We start from the raw sequence: 12621 nt of genomic DNA, 5'->3' as shown, positions 1-12621 counted from the left end.
CTTGTCTGGGGTACAAGAAGTGTCATCCATTTGAAGGAAGACCTGAACTACGATTTTAAAAAGATATGATTTTACCCAGTGTAAACCAGTATTTCTTTACCTATTTCTTTTTCCGGATCCTGCCATTAACTGGGCTTTCTATTCATTTCTAAGGAAAGCTTTACGATAAAGAGAAGAGTGTTGATTGACATCAAAATCATATCACTACTTCTGCTTTTGAAATACACTTCATTTTTACAATTTTAAGATTTGACTGAACATCATTTTATTATCTATGTGAGAAGGATTTATCTGTTGCACCTATGCTACTTGAATGATCCCATTTATATGAATAATTGTGGATGTAATATTTAATGTGCGCACTTTTTGTAGTCGTGTTAGTTATAGAAAAAGGACTATTTCTAACTAGGGACTAGAAAGGGTCATACAAATAAAACAGTGTATGCAGACTTTTGAGAGTTTACCCATACTTTTTACACATTTAAAAATACACTCACAATGGATCCAGGTAAGCACTTAACTAATTATCTTGTCAATATGTTGAAACCTATATTTAACATCCTGTTCAGGATGGCAGGTCTCTGCAGGGCTTTAGGCTTTGCTTTCGTGCATAAGAATCATGCAGATTCCATTACATTTCGGTTTCTTCTATTTCTAACAGAGACCCGCCAAGTCATTGACACATAGAAGTAATGAATAAGGACCTGCAGGGAGCTTCCGTCCCACGAAGAGCCCTAATCATGATTGTATTAGTAGTAATTATCTTTTTTTTAAAAAAAGATTTTGTCCAGGCCCATTGAACTAGAAATAATCACTACTTCTGTGGGTCCGAGAGAAATCTTTAACACGTAAATTATATTCATGGTCCTTCAGTGAAGGGCAGGCCACTGCCTCTCTTTAGAAATTGTTTTCTTTTTTTTAATGAGCCTTCTGGATTCTTATAGAAATAGAAAATAATCTATTTCTAGCAGGGCCTTAAATATGTTGCTGTAAGATTTCGCCGAGTACCATACACATTTTAGATTTATCATTTACCTATTAAAATAACATGTTTATTAATGCTCTTAAAGTCGAATTTTAGTCAACAGTGGAGACAAAGCACCCGTTGCATTGCAGGCCCATTGTTTATTTTGAGTATGCAATGGGACTTGACAGGAAGATATCAACAAATGGAATTGACTAAACCACAAATCAATATACAATGATGCAATGAGAGACACTCTCTAAATCACACCGCAGCTATTTGGCACTAGTATCCCTCTAAAATGCAAGATTTTCGTATTGCTTGTGTTGTATTGCAATCTAACCCTAGAGGGAATTGCTCTCACATTGCTTTAAACTCTACTCCTTATCCACAAATTAAAAAGAGAATTGATTGGCACTCAGTTAAATTCACAAGCAGTGTGCCTTCTTATAGGGAAATCAAGGATTCTGAACAGTTCTGTTAATCTGTGAAAATACACCTATCGAAATAGTGCTGAGCTCAGTTGTTATTATTATTATAAAAATGATGGTATTTATTGAGCGCGGACCTAGCTTTGAGAAGCAACAGAGCCCTTTACAGAGGTATACACCAATACAGATACATAACAGAGCACCAGTTCGGCAAAGATTGTATGCGGTATCCTTTGGGACCACTACACACAACTAGGACTACAGGTGTAAGCAAAATCAACCTTTGGTCCGTGCTACACAGTTTTGTGGTAGCACTGCTGAGCAGTCAGGCTTATCTCAAGAGGCAATGTGAGCTGTAAGGATGTTACACAGAGGTCTATAATTACAAGTAGTCAAATAGACTCTTATACTCAAGGTTTCTTGGTAAAACACGTATTCATTTATTTCACAGTCAGTTATAAAACATTCACTGGAAGGAGGCAATGTATATCACACAAAGATATACTTCAGTACTTCACAATATCATGTTCTGAGGCATTTAAACTACTTTGAAGGAGGAGCAAAATGGCATTCAGAGCATTTGAAGTAGGAGCAAAAAGGCGTAGGTTAATAAAACAGATATTACAGTTACTCTTAAACAGTGCAAATAGTTTGAGTTTGCCAGAGGAGCTGATTCAATGCAATAGGTTAGGCCAAAGTCAATGGGCTAAAGTCTTGTATAGGATAAAGCAGTTCTGGAAGTTAAGCGGAAAAGTCTTTGCCAAAGTTCTCAGAAGCAGTTTGTAAAAGAAAGATTCATATGTTGGGTCACAGGCTGACTAGGCCTGCAAGTTGCCAAAGTTTCAAGCACTTTCGCAGTGAAAGGTAAGTTCTCTCGGTCGGGTTTTCACAGTACCTTACAATAAAGAAAAAGATTCAGCTGTTCCTGGCAGTTCCTGCAGATCTCGCTGTTCCTGAGCCTCAGTCATGGGGGCAAGAGGGAGGACGTTGGGGGACTCCTGCACTGCACTGGGACTAGTCAAAAAAGCTGGCAGAGGCTGTAGTCAAACACACTGGTGTCCTTCTCCCTGGCTATTTGGTTTCCTGCAGCGCTCTTAGGAAAATACAACCAGCTCAGAGAATGTTATCCAGGTGGCTTACGAGTTGATTGGTCCCACCAACTCATAGGGATAAGTCGTCCATGAAAGGCTTGTCTGTTGAGATGAACTTGGCGATTAAGACCTGCAGCAGGGCTTCACCGGGCTTCACCGGGCAAACCAACGGTCCAGGAGATGCAGCAGCCGTCCTCTTCCAGTTCGTCTTTGGTTCTTTCGTTCCAGTGGTCGACTCTGCCTTCCAAGCCAAGAGACTCGCCTTTTATCCCGTTTCCTCCCATTTATTCCAACCTAGCTGCCACTCCCCCAGAAGGGTGTCTGTCCTTGCCAGACAGTCAGCCAACCAATCATGCCAGAGTGCATTTGGGTCTCCTAGGAGACTAAGCACAGGGAGTTTCGGGCACCTCCCTCACTTCCTGCCCACCCCATACACTCGGGCACCAGATGCGGTCTTCAGTCCTGAAGCCCGCCAAAGGCATAGGAACAAAGGGACCAAACCTGGCTGGCGCGCAGAGACAAACTCTAGAAGGACCTTTCCAAAAAGAAGTGGTGAAAAAAGAAGACCGGGACCTGTTTAAACAAAAGGGGGCTCAAACGCCATTTTGAAAAACATGGCTCCCTCGATTTAACACTACCGGTGTTCCCGGTCGGGAAAAATCATGGTAGTTTGTTGTAAAACCACTGCCACCAGCCATTTTTGACTGCTACATGAGTTTCTAGACATAGGGGATACTAGGTAACCCCTCCAGCACTCTATGGTAAGATAGTGTGTGCTGGGTCTAGGAATTTGGAAGGACTAGTAAAGTCAATCTCACTTTACTTTCTCTGGGAAACAGTAGTTTATCCCAGAGAAGATGTTTAAACCTTGGAACAGCCCAAAAGGCTTCCCCCTGTCACTGCACTGAGGGTGCTGTGTGACACACATAAAAAGACGATGCCTATGGAGTTGTCTAAAACTCCATAACCAAAAAAAATACACACAGAACAACAAACAGAATAAAAAAGTTAAAAGTCCCAAAGTTTAGCAAAAGAGCTGGAGGGCTCTAAAGTGGGAGGAATTGGCACATTTTGAGAATTCTCCCTAACATCACCTTACAGAGGTGTACAACATTACAGATGTATAACGGAGCGCTTTTCATTGGTAACAACAGAACAGATATACAGATGGAGGTAGGATACAGAGGGGCACAGAGGAGGGGTACAGCTGTACCGGGTGATGGGGAGGAGCAGGCGGACAGCATCTAGCGAGTCAGGTGGTGTGAAGGGTGACGTGATGGCTTAGGTGTTGAGGAGAGACTCCTTGAAGGGGTGGGTCTTGAGTTCTTTTCTGAATTGTAGGAGCGTGGGGGCGAGTCCGACGGACAGGAGGTTCCATAGTCTTGTGGGATAGGCAGAGAAGGGTTGTTTTCTGGTCTGTTCCTTTTTGCAGTGACAGATTTCAAATCTGCACATATCCTGGTTTCTAGTGCTGTTCGTTCCGCCCGAGATGCTGAGTTTCTCCATAAGGTAGCTGGGTGACTTGAAGGCATCTGCCTTATAGATGATACAGCAAGACTTGAAGGTGATTTGTACATGCAGTGGGTGCCATTGAATGTTGATGAGGGCCAGGGTGATGTGGTCGTATCTGCGTAAACCCTAGATGAGGCATGTGGCTGTATGCAGGACACTTCTCAGGGGCACAAGGGAGGATGACGGGAGGCCTTCGAGGAGTGCATTACCCCCATTCAGGTGGGATAGGACTAGTGCTTGACCAGTGGACCTAAAGCTGTCTGGAGGGAGGAAGAGCTTCCCTTTTCACATGAGGGAGAGCTGATACCAAGCTGTATGAGTTTTCTTAGCTATGTGTGTCTTGTAGGAGAGGTATTTGTCGATGTGGAACCCGAGGGACTTGGCACAGGAGGTGAGCTCAGGTGTGAAACCCTCTCAGTTCATGGTTGATAGCCTTGTTTGTATGTCTGGGTGTTCAATGTTGTTGGTGAGGAGTAGAAATTAGTTCTTGGAGGGGTTGAGCTTCAGGTATGCACTGGACATCCAAGAATGGATAAGCAAGAGGCTGGTTTTGAGCCTATGGACTTCCTTGATGGAGTTGATCTTTAGGTACAGCTTTGTGTCATCAGTGTATTGGTGGATGTGGATGTTTTGTGTGGCTAGGAGGGCTCCCAGCGGCTCCATGTATAGATTGAAGATCACTGGGTAGAGGATGGAACCCTGCAGGCCTCCACATGTGACGGGTATCATTGCCGCTCTGGACAAGTCCATCTGACCAAACTGCTGGTGTTTTGCGAGGTAGGACTTGAACCAGCGTGGAAAAGGTTGCTGATCCCAATGTGCCAATGTACGGTATTCATAAGCGCCTGCTGGTCTACTGTGTCAAAATCAGCTGAGAGGTTGAGCAGAACCAGGAGGCAGGGGTGGCCGTTGTCAAGGATGTTGAGGGCATCGCCGACCACCTGTATGGTTGCTGTCTCCTGCTGCATCTGGGTCTGAAACCGGATTGGTAGGTTCGGAGGAGATGGTTGCTGTCAATGAGTTGCTACAGTTTTGTGGCTACTGCTTTCTCAATGCTATTACCTAGGAAAGGAAGATGGGTGATGGAGCCAATAGTTACCTAAGTTTTCGGTGTCCAGAGTGGGATTCTTTAGTAGAGGGAGGATTTGTCCTGTTTTTAGGGTCGATGGGAAGGTGCCTTGAGTTAGGGAGCTGTTGATGATCTCCAGGTAGGGAAGGAGAGTTCTGCGGTGAGGGTCTTGAGGAAGAATGCTGCAGGGATGTCATCTGTCGAGAGTGTCTTGAATGCTGTACAGGGTGTGGAGCTTTCATGAGGAGGGACGTGAGGTGGGTCTGGGGTTGCAGAGCTGCCTCTATGTGCTGGCGAATCTTGTTGATTTTGGTGATGAAGAAGGAGCTGTTGGCGCTGGATTCTTCGCTGGAGTGTGCTGTGGCAGGCTTGGGCACTAGGTTGATGCACTGCTTGACCACTTCTAAGGGGGCTCTGCTTTTGGTCTCAGCTTCTGCTATGGTATTCTGATAGCTGGAGGTCTGGACTGTGTTGATTAGTTGTCAGCGGGTTGCTCAGAGTTCCTTGAGAAGCGCCAGGTCGGATGCAATCCTGGAGCGGCACCAGGTTTTCTTATGTTTCCTGATGACTCTTTTGCTTAGGTTGAATTCTCGCGTGTGCCAGGGTGCTGATGGTGTTGGTTTGCAGGTGTGTTGTTTCAGAGGTGCATGTTATGTTGGTCAATGAAGGCTGAGAGGGTGGAGTTGAGTGCTTCCAGTAGATTCGCAGTTCAGTTGGGGGTGTTCGGTCCATGTAAGGTGTAGGTTAGCAAGGTCTTCTGTGAGGGCTCCTCCTGGGAAGTTCTTGAAGGACCTGAAGGTTTGTCTGCTGGGCTTCTGATGGGAGTGCTTTACTGAGGTGATGTGCAGGTTGTTGAAAAGCATGCCTAGGTGGTCAGACCAGTCAGGCGGGAGAGGAGAGCTGTAGTGCAAGGAATGCAGTGCAGTGATAATTAGGTCGAGGATTTTACCTTTCTCATGTGTTGTTTTTTTTTGTGTACTATGTGAGGTTGAGGGTCTTGTTGCCTGGTAGGTTGAAGTCTTCTAGGAAGATGTTGTTTGTGTGCGTGAGAGACATGGTGGTGGCCATGTCAGTGAAGTCTCAGATAAAGGCATTGTTGCGTTTGGGTGGTCTGTAGATGAGAGCGAAGGTGACTGTTTCAGTCGTGGAGAGCGGGAAGTGGCAGGAGAGGACTTCAAAGGAGCCAATGTTGGTGACGTCAAGTCTGGTGCAGGGCCATGAGGTCTTGTGTATGACTGCAAGTCCTCCGCCTGTCTTGTTTGGCCAATCTCTGTGTTGGATGCTGTAGACATCTGGGACAAAGATGTCAAGGATGTGGGCATCAGCCAGGTCTCGTTGATGTAGATGATGTCAAGGTCATGTGTAGTGATGAGGTGGGTGATTCTGCTGCATGGGTGATAGCCAAGCAGATTTTGGTGAGCATCAACTTCCGTGTTGTGGAGGGTGAGGGGGTGTTGGTGGACTTGAGGCTGATGTGGGTGAGGTTGCTGCATTTCAGAGTCCATGAGGGTCATTACGAACCAGGCGTTAAGGGATTAACGGCGCCGTAAAAGGTTGCGGCGTCGTTAACCCCTAAACGCCTTACTATGATGTCCCTTTGCAGCTCCCAACCTTAACGGCTGGTCTGGACCAGCCGTTAAGGTAGGGACCCGCAAAGGGACCTTGAAGGTAAGTACGGTACCGCAATTTGCAGTACCGTAATTACCACTTTCCCCTTTCCCATTGATCCCTATGGTGGTAATTCCCCATTTCACCATGGCGGAATTGGTAAGTTACTGGCGTTAACCATGGCGCTAAAAGCGCCATTGGTTAACGCTGGGGTTGTAATGAGGGCCCATGCCTTAGAGGAGGGGCAATGTCATTGATGTTGGCCTGGTTGGATACAAATGTAGTCAAACCGCGCTAAAGAGGGTCAAGTGGCCAGGAAGTTATGTTATGTTAACAGAATTTCTAAAGCGCACTGTCACCCAGATTTATCATGGTGCTAGGATAGATAAAGGTAAGGCAGAGGAAGCTAATTTAGAACAAGAGGGTTTTCAAGAGGTGTCTAAATTCCAGATGGTTAGCGGTACGTCTCCGAGAAGGTGGCAGCATATTTCACAATTTTTCTGCTGCCACTGAGAAGGCACGATCTCAAGTGGGCAGGTAGTGTAAAAATGTGTCCTGGTAATAACTAGAACAAGACCATAAAAGGCCTGATGCACCAGGTAGAGAGACCTGAATTCAATTTCTTTTTGCCAACGGCAACCAGTGAAGGGAGCGGAGCACCAGCATTATGTGATTCCCATCGGCCACCCAAACCGCCTAGTTCTGCAATAGCTGAAGCTGGTGGATCAGGCTCTTTGGCTGGGCAAGATAGAGTGCATTACAATAGTCGATGCAACTTAACACCAAAGCAGCGACCACCTGCAGCCGAACTTTCGGGGGGAGCAGAGGAAGGACCTTCCTGAGAATCCTCAGATGGTAATGTCCAGCTTTACAGACAGCCGCCACCTGAGCACTCATAGAAAGTGTGGCAGAGAAGATGACACCCAGGTTCCTGATGGTCGTCAGTGGTACCAGAAAGGCACCCTGTGCCATAGGCCAGAGAGCCAGAGTCCACAGTAAGGGAGAGGGGGGGTTCCGACCACAAGAACCTCTGTCTTGTCACCATTGAGTTTTAGAAAACAACAGGGAAAGCTTATAAAGCTAAGGTGCACGGTACACTGTGTTCATCCTTTTAACCGTTAACAAGGTAACGTATGGTAACACAACAACAACGGTTTTGTAGGAAGGTAGGTATTCAAGGTGCATCTAAGGTATGCAAAACAAATGAATCAATTAGAGTGCTCACACTCAAAACACATGAAAAGGGGGAGGACCACCCGACTCGGCGTACCTAACCCTAAGGAAGAACACCCTGACCCTGGCGCGGGTGCCTGTCCCTGGGTGGCGTGTGGTGTATCACCTACTAAAAAGATATAGAGGAGAGTACTATCCCTCAGCCTTCTATACTAGTGGCAGTGTCTGGAGACAGACACAGATCGTCCAACAAAAACGTCTAAAACAGTGGTAAACTCCAGAGGGTTGAGCAGCGTACAACAAGGCTGTAAATTAGATCTTGAGGCTGCTTGATCTTGAACGTGGGTCCAACCTGCGAATCAGGTCAACTGCTTACGTTCCATCCAGAATGTGCAACTTTAATGGTACCCATAGGTCACTGTGGTTGGGGTATGTAAAAGTACTGCTGGAGAGACCACTGGTGGGTGAGGTAAAATAACAGCCAGGGGGCTGGAGGGCTAAAAAAGGCTCTTATAAGAATGTGTAGCTCACTCTGTGTTAATGAGTGTGCTATAGTGAATGATTTTTAGAGGATTGCGTCTCTTTTGTAGGTGTTGAAGAAATCAAAAGTGGGTCATGAGAGCCCTCATGACCGAAAGGGGTCGACCGGTTTCAATGGCGTAGGAGATTCAAGCCATCTTCTTCAGGACCTTGATTTGGAATGCAAACAGGTTTGCCAAGTGTTCAGATAGATGCTGAACGGGAAGGAAGATAGTGTTCGAATGCTTCAGCACAATAATAATACCAACAGCTTCATGACCCAAAGTGACATTCTTTAGCTATGCAATATGCACGCATCTTATTTGAATTGTTGTGCTGTTCTCCAATCGTTGTTCCAATACAATTAATTCTTCTTTAAACATATTTCTAGAGTTATTCAGTGGTTTGCAGCAAACATTAAAAAAATGTAGACTCAAGTTTTCTTGTTTTAAATATCACGCTTATCATGCTTTCTAAGTGCTAAATAATATTACAAGTCAACATATCAGACACACAAAATAAGCACTACTAATATAGCGGTACAAACGTAATTAAAAATGAAAAGTACATAAAGATGTACTTCCTATTGAATAAATTACAGGCAAACCAAACATTAACCTCCCATATCTCTATTCGAAGCAGCATGTTGACCATCTCTTTTGCAAGTTGCATGAGAAGACAGTAGCCACATGGAGCATGTAAATGGAATAATGAGGAGCTGTGATCAGCAGCTCCTGAGGATCTCACATAGCTGGCCACCGTCTCCCTGGTGTGCCATTTACATGTGCATGCAGTGTATCCCGTTTCATTATCTTGACCTTGATCAAAGATTTGGACAGAGATTGCTTCACAAGTAGAATAACGGGAAATGTGTTTGCCACTCTGTGCTTCCGGACGGGTGAAATGCCCAGGTTTAAAAGCTGAACACCATTGTGGAGATGGGGATCATGAATGGGGGCTCAGTACACACATGCGCTTTACTGGAGCATCCATATGCAGCATGGGGGCAGGTGTTGGAGATCCAGTGGTGGCCCAGGACGGGACAGTACCGGACGAATGAGGAGGGAGAGGCAAGTTGGGGGATCTGTGCATGGAGTGCCTAAAGCCGTGCTGATAGAACTGTGCACCTTTAAAATCACTGTTTCAGTGAATGCCCGCAGTGGTAGCTGGGTGAAAGAGATCCGAGAGTGAGAACTCTTGATGGGTGACATGCACACTAGACAGCCTAGAATCCCCCAAAAGAGGCAAACTGGCGGCATGAGGGATGCTGGCGGTGAAGAGATCCGAGGACTTTTAAAATATGTTTTTTATGGAGATGGAGGGCTGTCTCTGCAAGAGAAATAACATTTCTTCACCGAAAACAGAGCATGTAAATTAACTTACAGCATGCCAAGGCTTTTGGTGTGAGAGAGAATGGTGAAACATTGTTTGTTAATCAGGGCCTACTGTTTTAGTGAAAAACAAAATAACTATGAGAAAAGAGGTGATTAGAAGAGAGCGGACCACACAGGTAGGTGATATAGAGAGACAGAGAAGAGGAAACAGGAAAGATCCCCAGTGTTTATTATTCCGCTACAGCATCATGCCAATGTAAGAGAATGGAAGGTTGCTCTCGACTTGAAAGTGAAGCAGACAGTCTTAAACTGAAGTCTGAAACTGGCTCCTGTTCTACCTAGGAGGAGGCCATCAAGGAGTAACCCTTGGAGAAGGGAAAAAAAGAAGTAAAGGCCTTGAGGTGAAGGGTAGCATCTTCGACACCCGTCATACACAGAACAGACTACCTCCTATTTCAACAGGGCTATCCGTGACGTGAGCATTGACTCAGATGAGCTTAGAAGGTACGGAGGCAAATAAGACACAGGTGCCAGTCCCGGTAAGTAGCGCAACAGACTATTTTCAGGAAGACACAAAACATGCGCCTGAGAGATTTAAAGCCAAGGGCTATAAAGATCAAAGTCCTTAAACAAGCAGCAACATGGACACACTGTACAAACAAGGCAACATCTGCTCATCGCTATAAAGAAAGAAGAATACATCTACACAACCAAAGAATACGGAGGTAAGGTTTATCACTGCATACAGCGCACAACGCACAATAACCAGTGGAATATTACTCACACAGTGAGGCATTTTACAGTTGGCCCAAGATCTCCATGAGCCCATGAAACAAAACTGAAAGCTAATTACAAAAAAGCAAAGAATATGAAGAATGCTACTACCCAAAGGAACTTCTGAACATCTCCACAAGGCTCCCACACCTGATTAAGAGCTTCTGTAAATGCACTGCACGCAGCATGAGTGGCTTTGCCAAAAACAAGATTCACAAAATATAAATATTGAATTCTGAGAACCCACGAGATTAACATTTTTTTTAATGATGTTGTACAGTGTAGAATGCATTTTCTCCAAGTTCTATGTAGGCAGCATAGTATGAAGTCACATGGAAAGAATCACTTGGCAAATAGTGCCACATTACCAACAACAAACACTATTCCCTGGCACTACACACCAAGAACAACAAGAGGAAGACAGTAAAAATGCAAATTTATTTTCTTGATTTGGAAAATGTATTCAAAATGAAAGAAGTAGGAAAAAAGATGTTAGTCCACAGGCAACAGACGGCTGCATCGATCAGTATAACTACTGCACCCTCACAAGATCCGAACCTTGAACTTGAAATGCAAGCATTCATTGGAATGCATGTATACCCAACACTGTAAGAGAACATACTGAATACTTATTCAGATAAGTCAATTATCAAGTTACTAATCATTCTAACCACCTTGACCTTTGTAAAAGACACTCATTTAGTAAATAGTTGGTCTTGTGAATATGTAAGAAAAAGTATAGTTTCTATGTGTCCTATGTCAGGCAGGTGATGCGCGGATGTGTTATATATGCCTCCTTTTTCATGATCATGACATACACAGAGAAGAGTACTTCCTCTCAAATACTATTTTGACAACATTATTAACTTTTCTACGCCAAGTGGCCACTTGCAAAATCAACACAGTTAAGCTAATCTATCTTTTCTGTCCATTACCAACATGGCCGATGAGACATAGGGCCTCATTACGACCCAGGCGGTAAGGGTTTTACGGCGGCGTAAACAGCGCCGACCCTTACCGCCTGAGTACGAGGTCCCTTAGCGCCATGGCGGACTTAACACCTGCTTTTAGCAGGTGTTAAAATCCATGGCGCTAAGGGACCATGGAGTTAATTACGCCACCGTAATTTACGGTGGCGTAATTAACGCCTTCCCTACTCCCATTATGCCCTATGGGGCAAAAATGGGAATGGGGAAGGGTAAATGGGGATTGGGGACTTACCGCCCCGCCAAGGTCGGAATGGGGCGGTAAGTCCGCCAACCACCATGGCGTAAACGTAGTTTACGCCATGGTGGTAAAGTCACGGCCCAGGCGGTAACTTACCGCCTGGGTCGTAATGAGGCCCTATCAAAACAGCTAGAACAACAAGTATGACTAGAACTCTAGAATTCTTTTGATTCTTAACTTGCAGATATACCCGGAGTACATGATGGGCACCTGAGGAATTGCATGATACAGTGTGAAACAAGTGTTTACTCACATAATTCTGAATTGGACTAGATAACAGGAAAGGATCACTGTGTCCATTGCTAAAGCCCACATGAGCAGTAACGTAGATGGCATGTCAGAAGTGGGAATTTCGTCTTTTGCCCTTTGTAATGTGTTTCACCATCATCCTTAACCCATGGACACATTCTATGGGCAAAGTGCAAGGACCTGCGACAACTCCACATCTCCTTGTCATCTATGAATCTTCCTGGGCTAACATAATTTTGAATACTCTAAATGTGCCGAGTGTGTATATGGTTCCTAACATTTAGACTGTTACATCTGATATTTACTGCATCCCAGAGAAGCGACATTGTAAGGTGGATACAAGAATGAAAAAGCTAAACAAAGGGGGACTATCATTCAAATGAAACTCTGCATACTGCTGAAAGTGCCTTGTCGCAATAAAACGAACGTGTAACTACGACATATAAGAATATCCTCTGCTTCACTACACTGATCATTGGCCCATTCATCTGTAAATAGATTTAATGGACTATGCATTGAGCAAGTGTTGCAAATTAGCTACATCATGCAGAAAGCAAAGAAAATGAAATGTGAGCGTCAATCAGGGAAAGAGCTAGAAAGTCACTTGTTTCGATTAGCTGAGCAAGTAAATCTGTACCCATAGAAACTCGAGCAAACAAATTCTAAACTA

At 44.7% G+C, this 12621-nt stretch overlaps 1 protein-coding gene across 2 annotated transcripts in view; it reads left to right on the top strand.

Moving 5' to 3' along the window:
* Positions 1 to 12621, top strand: part of LOC138481081 (xaa-Pro aminopeptidase 2-like) — a 633999-nt gene that overhangs the window by 373631 nt on the left and 247747 nt on the right. The gene's annotated exons all lie outside the window — the stretch shown is intronic.

This window comes from Ambystoma mexicanum, chromosome 5p (assembly GCF_040938575.1).
Source record: "Ambystoma mexicanum isolate Mex_15411 chromosome 5p, UKY_AmexF1_1, whole genome shotgun sequence".
NCBI lineage: Eukaryota > Metazoa > Chordata > Amphibia > Caudata > Ambystomatidae > Ambystoma > Ambystoma mexicanum.
This window is presented reverse-complemented; position numbering and strand designations above follow the sequence as displayed.